The sequence below is a fragment of the Panulirus ornatus genome, chromosome 9 (assembly GCF_036320965.1).
Source record: "Panulirus ornatus isolate Po-2019 chromosome 9, ASM3632096v1, whole genome shotgun sequence".
Lineage (NCBI taxonomy): Eukaryota > Metazoa > Arthropoda > Malacostraca > Decapoda > Palinuridae > Panulirus > Panulirus ornatus.
In genome coordinates this window covers 18,288,706-18,306,713 of record NC_092232.1, presented here as the reverse complement: position 1 = coordinate 18,306,713, position 18,008 = coordinate 18,288,706, and the positions used below count along the sequence as shown (strand labels likewise).

General features: G+C 43.9%; 1 protein-coding gene across 3 annotated transcripts in view; it reads right to left on the bottom strand.

The window, feature by feature from the left end:
- The window catches only part of LOC139750239 (uncharacterized), a 214,275-nt gene that overhangs the window by 112,237 nt on the left and 84,030 nt on the right, over positions 1-18,008 (bottom strand). The window lies entirely within an intron of this gene.

Sequence of the window (18,008 nt, the reverse complement as noted above, 5' to 3'; positions counted from 1 at the left end):
AAATTACATCAAGTCTACATCAAAGACTGAGTCGAATGCAGACGCTAACTACCTGCCCATTGCCATTTGGACTCGAACTTATTATACTGAACTTACACTCCCAAAACAAGATGGGAGAATGGTGGAATAACATTGTTCAATGATGTAACCACTTATCCCTATCATCTTTCTCTTCGTACCTCCCACATTACCGGCACAACTTTCCCGTTCACCAATAATATATTTTCCCGAAAATATATCACCGCAGCACAAGCAATTTCTATTCTGCCGAGGATGTGGTTGAGTTATTGGCAACTGTGTATGAGGGTTAGTCATCGTGCGTCTGGCACGTCCTCAACGCGTCTACTGCAGACATCGCCACCCTTCAAAGTGAGGTGATCTGCTCACTAACCTCGCTCACCACACCCGCACACAACCACACCTGCACACCACCACACTCACAAAGTACAACGCCCAAACACTTCTACACCAGCAGATAACCACACCCACATATCACCACACCGCTTTGTCCTAACACTAGGGTAAGATTGCGTGAACTAACAGACGAAACACAGTACTCTCAGCGGTACCTGACGGACACAAAGCATAATCAGTAATATTTATACTTTGAGGATAAGCTACACACACACACACACATACGTGGGAGGTGGCGACATTAGACAGGAATGTGGTGCGTGACCTACGACCATTGTGTAAGTATTGACCAGTGGACTCACCTGGCCCAGGTGACCCCCTTGGGTCATGGTGATTCACCTACCCACTCCTGGCCCAAGCGGCCACCTATAGGTTACGGTGCCACGCCTCCCCACCACTGGCCTAGATTCTGACCCACCACGACTTTAAAAGCCTTCCCTTGTCCTTTACCCTGTCCCTCTACCACACCTGTGCCCCGGACCACCACCACCACACTATAACTTCCTCGTAACCTGTAACAAACAGCAGAACTTCTCCAAGGACTGCCTTGAAGATGAGAGCCATATAACAATCCTCACAATCCAGATCTCATTGTTCTCATATTTCAAGGTATGAGTAGACATACGGCCCTTGAACACGACGGTACGACCCTGAAGTAAGTTGGGCCTGGGCTTTTGACGTGACGTTTACCAGTCCATCATACGAAACAGTCGTAATGTCGTGTTTAACGACCGTACCGACATGTTGCAGAGGCTTAAACGTGGCTCAGGCCAACCAAATAAGCATATGGGAATAAGGCAACGTTATTAACGTGTGATGAAGGTATTGCGACACATACCATCATGGTATGCTAATTTCTATATACTGTAGCCCCTCACTTCTATGACCTTGAAGACTATCACTCGGAAAGAAGCTGAAACTACTTCGTGTTTTAACATACTGACGACAGATGATTAAGGTCAAACTGGTGTTGACACAACACTGTTTCCCTTAATAGAATCGTCCTTCTCCGTACGTGCTGTCTGGGGAAGATTAAACTGCGAAGGGTTTCCGTAACTACGTTCAACAATTGATACAACTCCCGAGTCTGTTGCCCCCCCCCTCCCTTGTAAGGCTTGTCATCCCCGATACCACAGCTAAGGTCATGGTGAGGAAGCTGTAACAGTGAGGGAAGGGTTATCGCTACATCAGTGGCAAGTGAACATCGCGTAGCAGACGGAGGGGACGCTGCTTGCATCCATCATCATACACGGGCGGGTAGTTGCAGCTACGGAACAGTCACTTGATGTGACGTGATGCGTTGTTATACGAGACAAGTTGATCTTGACTCACCTCCCTCGCTACATGAGATCATTATCATGAGGTTTCTACCACACACACACACGTTTGTGGTAGGATTAAATCAGCTTCCAGGAAGCGAAGCCGCTCGTTCTCGCAAGCAGATAAATCACAAAAGAACACGTGATTCAGGAATATTCTGGTAGCTACAACGGAGAATCAGACATGAAGATCCGAGAGCTTTCGTGATGAATCATATCTTCCTGGATACAAAGATAATGAGATTCAAGGACACAGAGATTATCTCTGTATCCCAGGAAATAAGCTTTCTTCTTCTTAGTAAAGGAGGAAAAACAACTGTTATAGAAACAATGAGAGGTGCTGTATAGCAGCATGACTTCACAATTTTCGAGTGACGTCCAACATATCTTCCTCATATAATGAACTACATTTGAATTCTCATAATTCTATATATTTATTCTACCATTATTCAATGTACTTACATTTATTTTCCAGTGTATAAACTCCTCACCTCATGACAATAACATTGATAAAAGCCCATGGTCTGCATGGTGCATGTAACGTACTAGGAAAAAAAAAAGAACAGAAAGTAATACGTTGAATTGACCAGATATTTCCATCACGCAGATGAGGAAATAGCTCCACACTAGATCTATATTCACTTTATAAGATTAACTTGGCTCCCGCAGAGACGCTGGGGACGTCCGACATCACTAAGGCAAATAAGTCTTCGCGTAGGTACGATGACAAACAGAAAAAAAAAAGGAGTAAAGTTAAAATTCTAACCACAGAAGTATTAGAAACAGATGGTGAAGAGAGAGAGAGAGAGAGAGAGAGAGAGAGAGAGAGAGAGAGAGAGAGAGAGAGAGAGAGAGAGAGAGAGAGAGAGGAGGAACCTTCTCCTCGTCAAAAACATTAGTTAAGCAACGCAGTCTTTCACTCGCTATCTTTTTATAACAGTGACATGATACAGGATAAAGCATGTCCTAATCATGGCCAGGTCGGATAATAAAAGATAACACGAGTATAAAAACGAAACAGGGATTAATCTTAAGTTTTTCAGGTGTTTGCAGACGCGATGAATAGACTGCTGCTGGGAAGAGAGAAAGATAAGGTAAAGTAAAGAATTCCATATCTTCGCTGTACGAAAAAAGAAGTAAGCATGACAAGGATTGATCCTCGTGTGACTGGTCTCTATGTAGAAAGTACGGGGATAGAAAGCCAGTCGCGAACTATAAATTCCAGCCCGCAAGAGGAGGAACACAGGCAGACACCTCACGAGAGAAGTAGCCGAATCAATACCCGTAGAATAGAGAAGAGGGGAGCAGTACCACGGCGCGTGGAAAGGGGATAGGTGAAGGGAGGTGGCAGCAGGAGAGTTGATAAGTTAAAGGGTTTTAGATTCCAGTTTGGCTATGAAAGGGGTGCACGAAAAGCCATTAAATATGCGGGGGCTGATCTCCATACTAGGGCGAATGAAAACCTTGCAGATATGGAATGGCTGCTGCTCACAAGCAAAATAACTGACAGCCCGTATGCAACGCTGATCCCAAGCTTCTGAAAAGCAGATCTTGTGACGTGTATCATGAAAGGTTTCCAGGAAAGAGTGGAGGATATATGATCATACCTTACATGCTATTTGCAAGGCTTATCTGGGGTATTGTGAAATTTATTAGAAGTAAAAGGGGTGAGATTTCGAGCATTAGCAACAGACTAATGTACAAGGGTATTGCATACCTATTCCGAGATGAAGAATAGGTTCGAATGAGAATAAGGAACATGTATCTGTGTTGAGGAGGTTGCCTCAACACTTGTTCTTTGAGCTGAAGTGCGTAGAGTGGTATCGTCGTCTATAAATACATCAACCGTGAGCTCTTCACATGTTCTGGCCCATATGTTATGTATTCAACATCCGCAATATTCACGCTATTCACAGAGTCTACACATGTGTATGATCTATAGTGTACGAGTTGCAGTCAACCTTCACGCTCACCTACACTCCATTCATTTGAAGGGTTTCCAACTGGTGGCATATATCTGACTGCATGACACCCAGAGACAGGTCTCAGAAGAGTGCTGTACTTCTAGATATGGGAAAGACAAATGCCTCCACCAGGAGATAGAATAAAGACATCGTCAACCATTGTGCTGTGGTGCGCTCACGGACTGACAAAGATTTTCACAGCATAAGCACCCTACCCACAGCACAGCACCCTACCCACAGCACAGCACCCTACCCACAGCACAGCACCCTACCCACAGCACAGCACCCTACCCACAGCACAACACCCTACCCACAGCAGTGAGTGGGGTCTTCACACAAAGCAGAGCAAGTGATGATCTCACCTAAGATGTAAGTGATGCTGATGAGTAGTTCAACAGCATCAATAAAGACCTGGTACGTGTACGATTACACACACACACACACACACACACACACACACACACACACACACACACACACATACACATACACACACACCGTCCAACCCTTGATGGGGGAAGAACATGCATCAGTGGCGTCCTTAAGCCGCCTACAAGTTAACATGTCAACCTGAACTCTCTCTCTCTCTCTCTCTCTCTCTCTCTCTCTCTCTCTCTCTCTCTCTCTCTCTCTCTCTGCTTGATAACTTGAACTATGCACCTGACTGGTCCTACCATCTTCACACAAGTGTCTACTTCTAGTGAACTAGTGAAACCTATGATGGAGATGCGGTCGCCTGTGTAAACAACGGGCCACGGCGCCTGACTGTTGTACAGTTGTGACCCACCCAGCTGACCACAGGAGTTGTGACCCACCCAGCTGACCACAGGAGTTGTGACCCACCCAGCTGACCACAGGAACTCCATAAGTTTCCTCAAGGGTCAGCGTGGCGATCATTTGACCAAAGCCCGTCATCACAAATCTACCTGTACTAACCAATGCTCGTACAGATACAAGTGTGGTCCTATCATACCTGAATGCCATATACAGTCCAGGAACAAGTGCACAGCTATGCAAGCAAATAGCTTAGTTTTCCATTAGTTATGTGTATGACAACTGCGATATTACTGTAACACAACCAACGTGAAAATATTTATCTCTTGATATTTACCATTAAATTGGTATTTACCATTAAATATATAACACATGTGAACACAGTATTTCTGTAGTTCAACCAGTATGAAACTTTATCACTTAATGTTCATTACAAGAAACGTAATTCATTGCATGTTCACCATTAAATACATAATTCATATCAACACAATGCAACATCAATTCAACCAGTATGTAACTTTACACCATTTAATGTTCATCAATAAATATATAACGTATATCAACACAATACCACGGCAGTTAAACCAATAGGTAACTTTACATCACGTAAAGTTCAACGAATCATCACTAGATGTAAATTATATAAACCCTAAGATTTGCTCTGTAAAACTTTCTGTGCTGTATAGACAGACTTCACTCATGTGTTTACCCAAAGTGTTCAAGTATCCAACCCTATCTTCATTTAATGGTCTTTTGTAGTTAATTCATTTGTTACTAATATGACTTCCCAATCATGTACTTCCTCAACTATGTACTTTCAGCCAAACGGCCACTTGAAATCAACAGACCTTGTTTATTTATCTTATTTATTTCATTTACACACACACACACACACACACACACACACACACACCCGAGATGGGGCCCTACGAGTGCAAACTCCCCTTACAGTACAAACATTTAATTACAAATAGGTAATTACACACAGGGAGTGAAGATGGGTAAAGAGAAAGGGTCCAGAGATTAACCCCTACGGCTGCAGTAGAACGACACACTCGTCCCGACTCCGTGGAAGTTCGGAAAGAAACTACCGCACCCCCTCTCGCCACCGTCACCTCTTGCTGCATGAGATCCCTCGTCCTAGTGTCGTAGTTCGAAAACACATTCGCACCGAGCCAACCCGTGCACGTACAGTCAGGCATATAGGACGACCCAAAAACTACCGTGAACCTCGTCAATAACCAGCACACACACATCCCCCCCCCCCTCCCACCAGTGTTTGTGTATAAAGATTCGCAAACTGTTTATCCTCGTCCTCGTTTTTATAGCCCAGCATTCAATACCCTGTGTGTTGTTTTTTTTGTTTTTTTTGTCCATATAAATCCTCTGGCTGCAAGTTAATTTGGTGAACCGTTAGTTTAGCATTGTTACTATGATGGCACATACATACACCCACACAAATATTCCTCTTCGTGAGCAATACGAAATGCTGAACTAGAATTCGAATAAGTGACCCCACACGAGTTTGTATCTTGTGCATTATCAAAATGAACGTCAAATCGCACGTAAAAGAAGAGAGATACATACAACCTACATACGTGAGGAAGTGAAATGCAAAACGTAAATATCTCTGTATAATCCCAACGTCATTAATGTGGTGTCATTTCAAAAGCATCGCTCCAGAACAGACCTTATAAGACCAACCCCCATGGACGTGCTTGGGTCCGCCCGTCAGGTAATGAGTGACAGTCATGCTTACCGCACCAACACCTGCAGTATAGACCAACCCACGTCTGGCAGGAGGAGATCATCATCAACAACCAACTCACAGTATATTAAACCGTGACAGCAGAAGCGTCACTTCTGTACACTCACACACACACACACACACACACGACGTATGTTCTTAAAAAGTTCGAGGGAGCGTCGTCGTCATTTCATTTTAGGTCATATAATTTCTTGAAAACGACTAAATATTCTTGAAGGTCACGACGGAGAAACACGTTAGTCTCTCGTAAACAGAGAGCGGAGTTGTAAAGGCATGTTTTATGCCTGTGCGTTGACCCCTGGCGTTTGACTACTGAGGAACTAAGCTACAATCCAGCGACGCTACCTACTAACCCAGCCCCAAACGTACATATATAATGCTCTTACTGTTGTTATCTGACGCTCTCAGTACCATAATTCACGGACGATGTTCACCTCATTTCGCGATGAATAATTGAGAACAGGGGAACATTTACCTCGCCAAATGCCAAACACATAAAGCCAGTGAAATACAGGGCTGGAAAGGTCACTGCACAGCCCCCCTACCGCCCGCCCACTGCCACAGTAATAATGAGATTAAGGTATTTTTATTCTACGAACTAAATGGGAGAAAATACAATTTCGCTCCTTAGTTTAAGTAAATTGGCCGCCAACCAAGCCGAGGGGCTACCTTGTTGCTCATGTTGTGGGCTGAGTCTGAAGGGAAAAGGTAGATAGAAAGATAGATGAGAGAGAGAGAGAGAGAGAGAGAGAGAGAGAGAGAGAGAGAGAGAGAGAGAGAGAGAGAGAGAGAGAGAGAGAGAATGTCACACAGCAACATACATCACACAGACCCAAGGTCCAAGCAGCGAGGTGGTCCGGCCCTTAACACTACTCAAAATTATGAAGTCCTCTTGAAAGCAACAGAAGAAAAGGATAGTAAAGCAAAAGTCTCTCTCTCTCTTCTCTCTCTCTCTCTCTCTCTCTCTCTCTCTCTCTCTCTCTCTCTCTCTCTCTCTCTCTCTCTCCCTCCGGCAACACGCCGGACGGGAAACAGGTAAAAAGAGAGATGACCTTGCAGAACTAATATGTATGAAGGAATTCTTTTCATAGGAAAGTCAGACACTAGAATGAATGTGTGTATGACGTGCATCTCATCACGAAAAACACGCATCCCTTCGGTTTTTTTTTTTTTTTTACAAAGGCAACAGTGAAGTTTGGTCTCTCTCTCTCTCTCTCTCTCTCTCTCTCTCTCTCTCTCTCTCTCTCTCTCTCTCTCTCTCTAGCCTCGCAACTTACCACGTCTATCATACTCCCAATGCGTTACGATTATACGCTAATTCCTTCTAAATTTCCTTTAATAAAACGAGCTACGTGGGTTAACATCGACGCTGATACGTTACCGCAGTCAGGCCGAAGCGAGATCAGTGGTGTTTGAGAGGGTTGCATAATATAACACAACGTTACGATGATTGGTGGAAAGAATTATTCAAAACTGGAGAGTGGCTGGCGGGTGGCGACCAAGCCTAGTCCTGCTTCGGGCAACATGTCGAGAGAGAGAGAGAGAGAGAGAGAGAGAGAGAGAGAGAGAGAGAGAGAGAGAGAGAGAGAGAGAGAGAGAGAGAGAGAGAGAGAGAGAGAGAGAGAGAGAGAGATGCTAATTAAGGTACTGAGAGTAATGATTGCTTTGAAAGAATTCTTTAGTTTATTTTTTGATTGAATCTATGATATAACCTATTTCACTGTAGCCTGGATGACCCATCTATGATATAACCTATTTCACTGTAGCCTGGATGACCCATCTATGATATAACCTATTTCACTGTAGCCTGGATGACCCATCTATGATATAACCTATTTCACTGTAGCCTGGATGACCCATCTATGATATAACCTATTTCACTGTAGCCTGGATGACCCATCTATGATATAACCTATTTCACTGTAGCCTGGATGACCCATCTATGATATAACCTATTTCACTGTAGCCTGGATGACCCATCTATGATATAACCTATTTCACTGTAGCCTGGATGACCCATCTATGATATAACCTATTTCACTGTAGCCTGGATGACCCATCTATGATATAACCTATTTCACTGTAGCCTGGATGACCCATCTATGATATAACCTATTTCACTGTAGCCTGGATGACCCATCTATGATATAACCTATTTCACTGTAGCCTGGATGACCCATCTATGATATAACCTATTTCACTGTAGCCTGGATGACCCATCTATGATATAACCTATTTCACTGTAGCCTGGATGACCCAACTCTAACATGACCTGTTATACTGTATAGCCTGGATGACCCATCTATGATATAACCTATTTCACTGTAGCCTGGATGACCCATCTATGATATAACCTATTTCACTGTAGCCTGGATGACCCATCTATGATATAACCTATTTCACTGTAGCCTGGATGACCCATCTATGATATAACCTATTTCACTGTAGCCTGGATGACCCATCTATGATATAACCTATTTCACTGTAGCCTGGATGACCCATCTATGATATAACCTATTTCACTGTAGCCTGGATGACCCATCTATGATATAACCTATTTCACTGTAGCCTGGATGACCCATCTATGATATAACCTATTTCACTGTAGCCTGGATGACCCATCTATGATATAACCTATTTCACTGTAGCCTGGATGACCCATCTATGATATAACCTATTTCACTGTAGCCTGGATGACCCATCTATGATATAACCTATTTCACTGTAGCCTGGATGACCCATCTATGATATAACCTATTTCACTGTAGCCTGGATGACCCATCTATGATATAACCTATTTCACTGTAGCCTGGATGACCCATCTATGATATAACCTATTTCACTGTAGCCTGGATGACCCATCTATGATATAACCTATTTCACTGTAGCCTGGATGACCCATCTATGATATAACCTATTTCACTGTAGCCTGGATGACCCATCTATGATATAACCTATTTCACTGTAGCCTGGATGACCCATCTATGATATAACCTATTTCACTGTAGCCTGGATGACCCATCTATGATATAACCTATTTCACTGTAGCCTGGATGACCCATCTATGATATAACCTATTTCACTGTAGCCTGGATGACCCATCTATGATATAACCTATTTCACTGTAGCCTGGATGACCCAACTCTAACATGACCTGTTATACTGTATAGCCTGGATGACCCATCTATGATATAACCTATTTCACTGTAGCCTGGATGACCCATCTATGATATAACCTATTTCACTGTAGCCTGGATGACCCATCTATGATATAACCTATTTCACTGTAGCCTGGATGACCCATCTATGATATAACCTATTTCACTGTAGCCTGGATGACCCATCTATGATATAACCTATTTCACTGTAGCCTGGATGACCCATCTATGATATAACCTATTTCACTGTAGCCTGGATGACCCATCTATGATATAACCTATTTCACTGTAGCCTGGATGACCCATCTATGATATAACCTATTTCACTGTAGCCTGGATGACCCATCTATGATATAACCTATTTCACTGTAGCCTGGATGACCCATCTATGATATAACCTATTTCACTGTAGCCTGGATGACCCATCTATGATATAACCTATTTCACTGTAGCCTGGATGACCCATCTATGATATAACCTATTTCACTGTAGCCTGGATGACCCATCTATGATATAACCTATTTCACTGTAGCCTGGATGACCCATCTATGATATAACCTATTTCACTGTAGCCTGGATGACCCATCTATGATATAACCTATTTCACTGTAGCCTGGATGACCCATCTATGATATAACCTATTTCACTGTAGCCTGGATGACCCATCTATGATATAACCTATTTCACTGTAGCCTGGATGACCCATCTATGATATAACCTATTTCACTGTAGCCTGGATGACCCATCTATGATATAACCTATTTCACTGTAGCCTGGATGACCCATCTATGATATAACCTATTTCACTGTAGCCTGGATGACCCATCTATGATATAACCTATTTCACTGTAGCCTGGATGACCCATCTATGATATAACCTATTTCACTGTAGCCTGGATGACCCATCTATGATATAACCTATTTCACTGTAGCCTGGATGACCCATCTATGATATAACCTATTTCACTGTAGCCTGGATGACCCATCTATGATATAACCTATTTCACTGTAGCCTGGATGACCCATCTATGATATAACCTATTTCACTGTAGCCTGGATGACCCATCTATGATATAACCTATTTCACTGTAGCCTGGATGACCCATCTATGATATAACCTATTTCACTGTAGCCTGGATGACCCATCTATGATATAACCTATTTCACTGTAGCCTGGATGACCCATCTATGATATAACCTATTTCACTGTAGCCTGGATGACCCATCTATGATATAACCTATTTCACTGTAGCCTGGATGACCCATCTATGATATAACCTATTTCACTGTAGCCTGGATGACCCATCTATGATATAACCTATTTCACTGTAGCCTGGATGACCCATCTATGATATAACCTATTTCACTGTAGCCTGGATGACCCATCTATGATATAACCTATTTCACTGTAGCCTGGATGACCCATCTATGATATAACCTATTTCACTGTAGCCTGGATGACCCATCTATGATATAACCTATTTCACTGTAGCCTGGATGACCCATCTATGATATAACCTATTTCACTGTAGCCTGGATGACCCATCTATGATATAACCTATTTCACTGTAGCCTGGATGACCCATCTATGATATAACCTATTTCACTGTAGCCTGGATGACCCATCTATGATATAACCTATTTCACTGTAGCCTGGATGACCCATCTATGATATAACCTATTTCACTGTAGCCTGGATGACCCATCTATGATATAACCTATTTCACTGTAGCCTGGATGACCCATCTATGATATAACCTATTTCACTGTAGCCTGGATGACCCATCTATGATATAACCTATTTCACTGTAGCCTGGATGACCCATCTATGATATAACCTATTTCACTGTAGCCTGGATGACCCATCTATGATATAACCTATTTCACTGTAGCCTGGATGACCCATCTATGATATAACCTATTTCACTGTAGCCTGGATGACCCATCTATGATATAACCTATTTCACTGTAGCCTGGATGACCCATCTATGATATAACCTATTTCACTGTAGCCTGGATGACCCATCTATGATATAACCTATTTCACTGTAGCCTGGATGACCCATCTATGATATAACCTATTTCACTGTAGCCTGGATGACCCATCTATGATATAACCTATTTCACTGTAGCCTGGATGACCCATCTATGATATAACCTATTTCACTGTAGCCTGGATGACCCATCTATGATATAACCTATTTCACTGTAGCCTGGATGACCCATCTATGATATAACCTATTTCACTGTAGCCTGGATGACCCATCTATGATATAACCTATTTCACTGTAGCCTGGATGACCCATCTATGATATAACCTATTTCACTGTAGCCTGGATGACCCATCTATGATATAACCTATTTCACTGTAGCCTGGATGACCCATCTATGATATAACCTATTTCACTGTAGCCTGGATGACCCATCTATGATATAACCTATTTCACTGTAGCCTGGATGACCCATCTATGATATAACCTATTTCACTGTAGCCTGGATGACCCATCTATGATATAACCTATTTCACTGTAGCCTGGATGACCCATCTATGATATAACCTATTTCACTGTAGCCTGGATGACCCATCTATGATATAACCTATTTCACTGTAGCCTGGATGACCCATCTATGATATAACCTATTTCACTGTAGCCTGGATGACCCATCTATGATATAACCTATTTCACTGTAGCCTGGATGACCCATCTATGATATAACCTATTTCACTGTAGCCTGGATGACCCATCTATGATATAACCTATTTCACTGTAGCCTGGATGACCCATCTATGATATAACCTATTTCACTGTAGCCTGGATGACCCATCTATGATATAACCTATTTCACTGTAGCCTGGATGACCCATCTATGATATAACCTATTTCACTGTAGCCTAGATGACCCAACTATGACATGACCTGCTTCATTGTAGCCTGGATGACCCATCTATGATATAACCTATTTCACTGTAGCCTAGATGACCCAACTATGACATGACCTGCTTCATTATAGCCTGGATGACCCATCTATGATATAACCTATTTCACTGTAGCCTGGATGACCCAACTCTAACATGACCTGTTTTACTGTTGGATGACCCAATTCTGGCATGACCTGTTATACTGTATAGCCTGGATGACCCATCTATGACCTGCCCTAACTAGCTGTGGCCTGGATTACTCGACTATGACCTTATCTACCTTACTGTGACCTGAATTACTCACGTATGACCTAAAATACCCTATTATGGCCTGAACTTCTCGACAGTGACCTAAATCCCTTTACTGAGGCCTAAAATACCCAAGTTCCACCTGACGTATCCTACTGCAACCTGCATTACCCAATCACACTTAGGCCTACCTAGACTGTAGTCTGATCTGTATGACTTTGGCTCAAATTCAATAATCTGTGCCTGTGTTAGCCATACCTATGTCCCAGCTTAAGCGACGGTGGGCCAGTTTAACTGAAAACGAACCTAACTGCCGAACTTCAGCCCAGATTTCATGACCGTGAGCTGAACTATGGAGTATGGTCTGTACTACGTCAATGTAGTCTGGACGTCCTGTGTGTGTGTGTGTGTGTGTGTGTGTGTGTGTGTGTGTGTGTGTGTGTGTGTGTGTGTGTGTCCCGGATAAGAGTAGTAATAACTTAATATAAAGTTCCGGAGCTGATGCGATTCTAGCGAATATCTTACGAACCTAAACTTCGCCAAGTGACGATCCATAAAACTTAAGTTTTCTCTGAGAAGGAAACGTCTTGTGAAAGAGATCTTATAGATCTTAGAGTTGAACTTTCATAGGAGAGAAATGAGGTCCACTCTGTCACCCAGGGAAGGTTATAGGAGGATCCTGGGGAGACTATTTATAATTCTTAATCTCTTTTATCCTCCATGTTTCATCCCATGATCCTGTCTTCCGCTCCTCCCTGTGTCTTTGGACTCGCCTTCTCCTCTCGTACGTGATGCTGTCTTTACTGCCTTTTATTCACTTATAATCTTACCGTTTCTTCCGCTTTTAATTCTTTTCTCGTTCTTATTTGGTTCTCTGTCACCCACACAAGCATCAAGTTCATTATTTTTCCTCTTCCGTCTCCTCCCCACAAATAAAAGGATAATAAATATGGTTAAATTCTATAATGATGTACGATACGTGATATTATATATATATATATATATATATATATATATATATATATATATATATATATATATATATATATATTCAAGTTCAGTAAAACAGATGCGGTGACGTATGAATGGTGATCTTAGTAAGTGGATGAATAACAAGTGTATGTATGTATGAATGTAAGAGAGATAACACGGGAGTACGGATGGTCTGCTTCTCCCGCCGCCTCTGCACTGTGGTCCTCCATCCGGCGGGTCTGGTGGTATCAGCCAGTGCCGTTGTCTCTGGCACTGTGGTCCCCCACTGGGGGTTTTCTCTAATGCCTTCCAGCCAGCCACTGCCGCTGTTTCTGGGACTATGGTTCGCCATGAGGGGTCTTTGGTGTAAGCAAGCCAACCAGTCACTGTCGCCTCTGCTACTGTGGTCCGTTAGCCACCCACTGCCTTCGTCTCTGCCAGACACTGTCGACGCCTCTAGGATTGTGGTTCGTCAGCCAGCCACTGTCACCTCTAGCAATATGGTCCGTCAGCCAGTCACTGTCCTCGCCTCTGGCATTGTGGTCCGTCAGCCAGTCACTGTCCTCGCCTCTGCCACTGTGGTCCAACAGCCAGCCACTGTCCTCGCCTCTGCCACTATGGTCCATCAGCCAGCCACTGTCCTCGCCTCTAGCACTATGGTCCGTCAGCCAGCCACTGTCCTCTCTAGCACTGTGGTCCAGCAGCCAGCGTGGCCTCTGGCACGATAATCCGCCAGCCAGGGTCTCTAGTCTCAGACCAGCCAGCCAGCCAGCCAGCCAGCCAGCCGCCCTTAACACTATGGACCCCAGGGGCCATAATATGAAGATGACGCCACTAAGCCGAGCTGTTAATACCGGCACATGCAGTATTAGCGGCTCTAATGTCGACCTACAGCGGCACCCACAATCATCAGCCAACAGTTATGGGCCAAAAGCAGCGCCCTCTGCCTGGGATCCCGTTTAATACGGGAAATGAATTCTTTTTTTCTTCTTTTTTTTACTTTTTTTTTTTTTTTATCTATTCCCCTTTAGCCGGGAACCTCGTTTCGAACGCGCAATGCTGCCTCGCCTGGCTACTACCGAGAGAGAGAGAGAGAGAGAGAGAGAGAGAGAGAGAGAGAGAGAGAGAGAGAGGTGGAGGGAGGGAGCGACAGGGAGGGAGGGTGTGTGTGTGTGTGGGGGGGGGGGGGATGATCACCGCTCTTTACTGCCATAGTTATTAAGGATCGATCGTGAATAACTTGATTACCAAACCTGATTGTTAAGGTGATTAATTCCTAGTCCTCACTAGATTTCACGCTACGTGGCGCCATCTAAATTAGTAATTAGTTTTCCCTAAGTTGAATTATGCTGTCAGGGATAATTTTCGTGTTGAATCTATTTTTTTGTCTTTCTTCCTCCTCTCCCTCGACCAACGCGTCACAGTGTAAAGAGGCGTTTTCTGCGTGACGGAGCGCGTGGCTCTCTGTGTGTGTGTGTCCGCGCCCCCTGAACCATCCGGGAATTGTTAATGTCATCAGTGTTTTCCGTCTGCTTTATCGCATTTATCGATTTAATGGTCACTCATGTGCATTGAAACCCGACCCCCCCCTAACCCCAGTCCCCGTACCCCCCAACCCCCCTCAAAACGAAAGACTGTCAAAAATAATGTATTTCTTCCTCTCTCTCTCTCTCTCTCTCTCTCTCTCTCTCTCTCTCTCTCTCTCTCTCTCTCTCTCTCTCTCTCTCTCTGTTTTGTTCATCTGAATATCTACATATCCTTCTATCTATCTGACTCTTTGTCTATCTGCCTGTCTACCTGTCCATCTGTCTGTCTGTCTGTCTGTATCTGTCCATCAATCTGTCCGTTTCTCTACCCGCACAGCCTTGGCGTCTCTATCTGTCTCTCTGTCTGTCTCTGTCTGGTCTGTCTGTCTCTGTCTCTCTGTCTGTCTCTGTCTGGTCTGTCTGTCTGTCTGTCTGTCTACCCGCACAGCCTTGGGGTCTCTATCACCTCCGCCGACGCTGTGGTGAGTCACAGTTTGTGTCTATTTTTTCACTGCCACACATAACATCTGCCACATTGAACAACCCAACAACTGCTGTTTTTCGCTTCCATAGCGAGACACCTGCACAACACCTGGTGTGGAGAGTCATTACTGCCAGCAGGGGATACCTGTGTGTGTGTGTGTGTGTGTGTGTGTGTGTGTGTGTGTGTGTAAGTTCGTGTCTTTAAACACGTCCGTGGTTACACGTGCATCTGTATTCATATGCGTTGGCGTGTGTATGTGTACATGTATACATATGTACCATCTAAACCTCATTATGTAAATAGACGGCATATCCTTCACCCTACCTAGTCCCTGCTGAGGCTCAGCAAAGGGGTAGCCTGCCTGCTGAGCCTCACCATGAGGTACCCTACCTGCTGAGTCTTATCATGAGGTACCCTACCTGCTGAGTCTTATCATGAGGTTGCCTGCCTGCTGAACCTCACCATGAAGTGCCCTACCTGCTGAGTCTTATCATGAGGTAGCCTACCTGCTGAACTTCACCATGAGGTAGCCTACCTGCTGAACCTCACCAGGGAGGACCTGGTAAACGTCACCAGCAGGCAGCCTGCCTACTAAACCTCACCATAAGGGACCTGCTGAACGTCACCAGCAGGCAGCCTGCCTGCTGAACCACAAATGGATCACTGAAGATCTGGTGAGGAAAACATCCTTAATGGCAAAGCTTAAGTGTTGCCACAGTCTCTCCCCGGCAAGTCAACCTGGTACTCGTAGCCATGGCAACCGTTTGTGATGAGAAGCTGAAGCTAGGCTCATTTTTTGGGGGGGGTGGTGGAGGTGAGGTTGTGTTTACACCAAGCGAAAAGCCGAGGGAAACTGAAGGCCAAAATGGAACAGTGTATACAGACAGACTTTGGAAAAAAATCTTCGGGGTTAATGAATGTTAAATCCGATGTAATCGCATTCAAATGACTTTTAAGGTTTTAGATGAGAGCATGTGTTGGAGTGAATATTACTGAATGATATATAAATACACACACACACACACACACACACACACACACACACATATATATATATATTGGAAAGGATCACAATTTTGCGCGTGATCAAGATATTCCTATGAGTCCACGGGGAAAATGAAACACGGTAAGTTCCCAATCGTGTAATAATCACATCATCAGGGGAGACACAAGACAAATATAGGTCAGTTGATATAAATCGAAGAGACGAAGCTAGGACGCCATTTGCTAAACATGTGATTGTCCTAAGTGGCCGTTTTCCCCGTTACCGAGGCAGTGCCAAGAACACGAAGAGATGGCCTCATTCACTCACATCTCTTTACTAGTTGTCATGTATGATGCGCCGAAACCACAGTCACTCACCCGCAACAAGACCCCACGGTTCCTTCCGTGGTTTTCCCCGACTGCTTCATATGCCCTTATTCAGTATACCGACAAACAGCACGTCGCTTCCTATATACGACAACGCTCCAATTCACTCTGTCCCTCGCACACCTCACACACTCCTACATGCTCAGTCCTCCGAAACTCAAAACGTTTTCCAACCCAACCTTCCACTTCCTTCTTGGTTTCTCCCTTTTTCATATTCCCTTAATTTCTGATGTGTATTCCCCCTAAGTCATCCTCCATATGTCCAAACCATTTCAACACACATTGTTCAGCTCTCTCATTCAAACTCTTATTCCTAAACTACCTCTCTCTTACCCTATAATTTCTTAGTCGATCAAACCTCCTCACATCACATCTTGTTCCTGAACACTTCAATTCCAGCACAACTATCTGGTCCTTTGCATTCTGTCTATGGCCCACGCCTCGCTTCCATACAGCACCAATGAGCCTGCTATACCATCAACCATACCCGTAATCTTTGCCCATAAAGACGAATTTCTTAAAGGGCCAAGTACCTTTGCCCCTTCATCCTCCTGATAGCTCACTTCAGCTTCTATTGTTTTCTGTTCACTTACATAGCCGCTCCTAGATATCTGAAACACTCCATTTCTTCCAAGTGTTCTCTATTCAAACTCACGCTTCAAATAACATGATTCTCTTCACTGCTTAGCCTAACAACCTTGCTTCCATTCACATTTACTCTCTACTTTCTCCTTTCATACTCTCTTCCAAACTCAGATATCAACTTCTGCAGTTTCTCACTCGAATCTGCCACCAGCGCTGTACCATCAGCAAACAACCACTGACTCACCTCCAAGCCCTCCTCACTCCCGACAGACTGTGTACCTGCTCCTCTCTTCACATACCCTCGCATTTACCTCCCTCACCACCTCATCCATAAACAAATCAAACAACCTGGGTGACATCAAAGACCTCTCCCGCAGACACACTATCTGGAATCAATCTCCCTCACTTCTTGCCTTACTCTCTTGATAAAAGCTCGTGACTTTCTAGCAGCTTCCTTTCCACACCATACATCTGTAACATCCTGCACAGAACATCGCTATCATC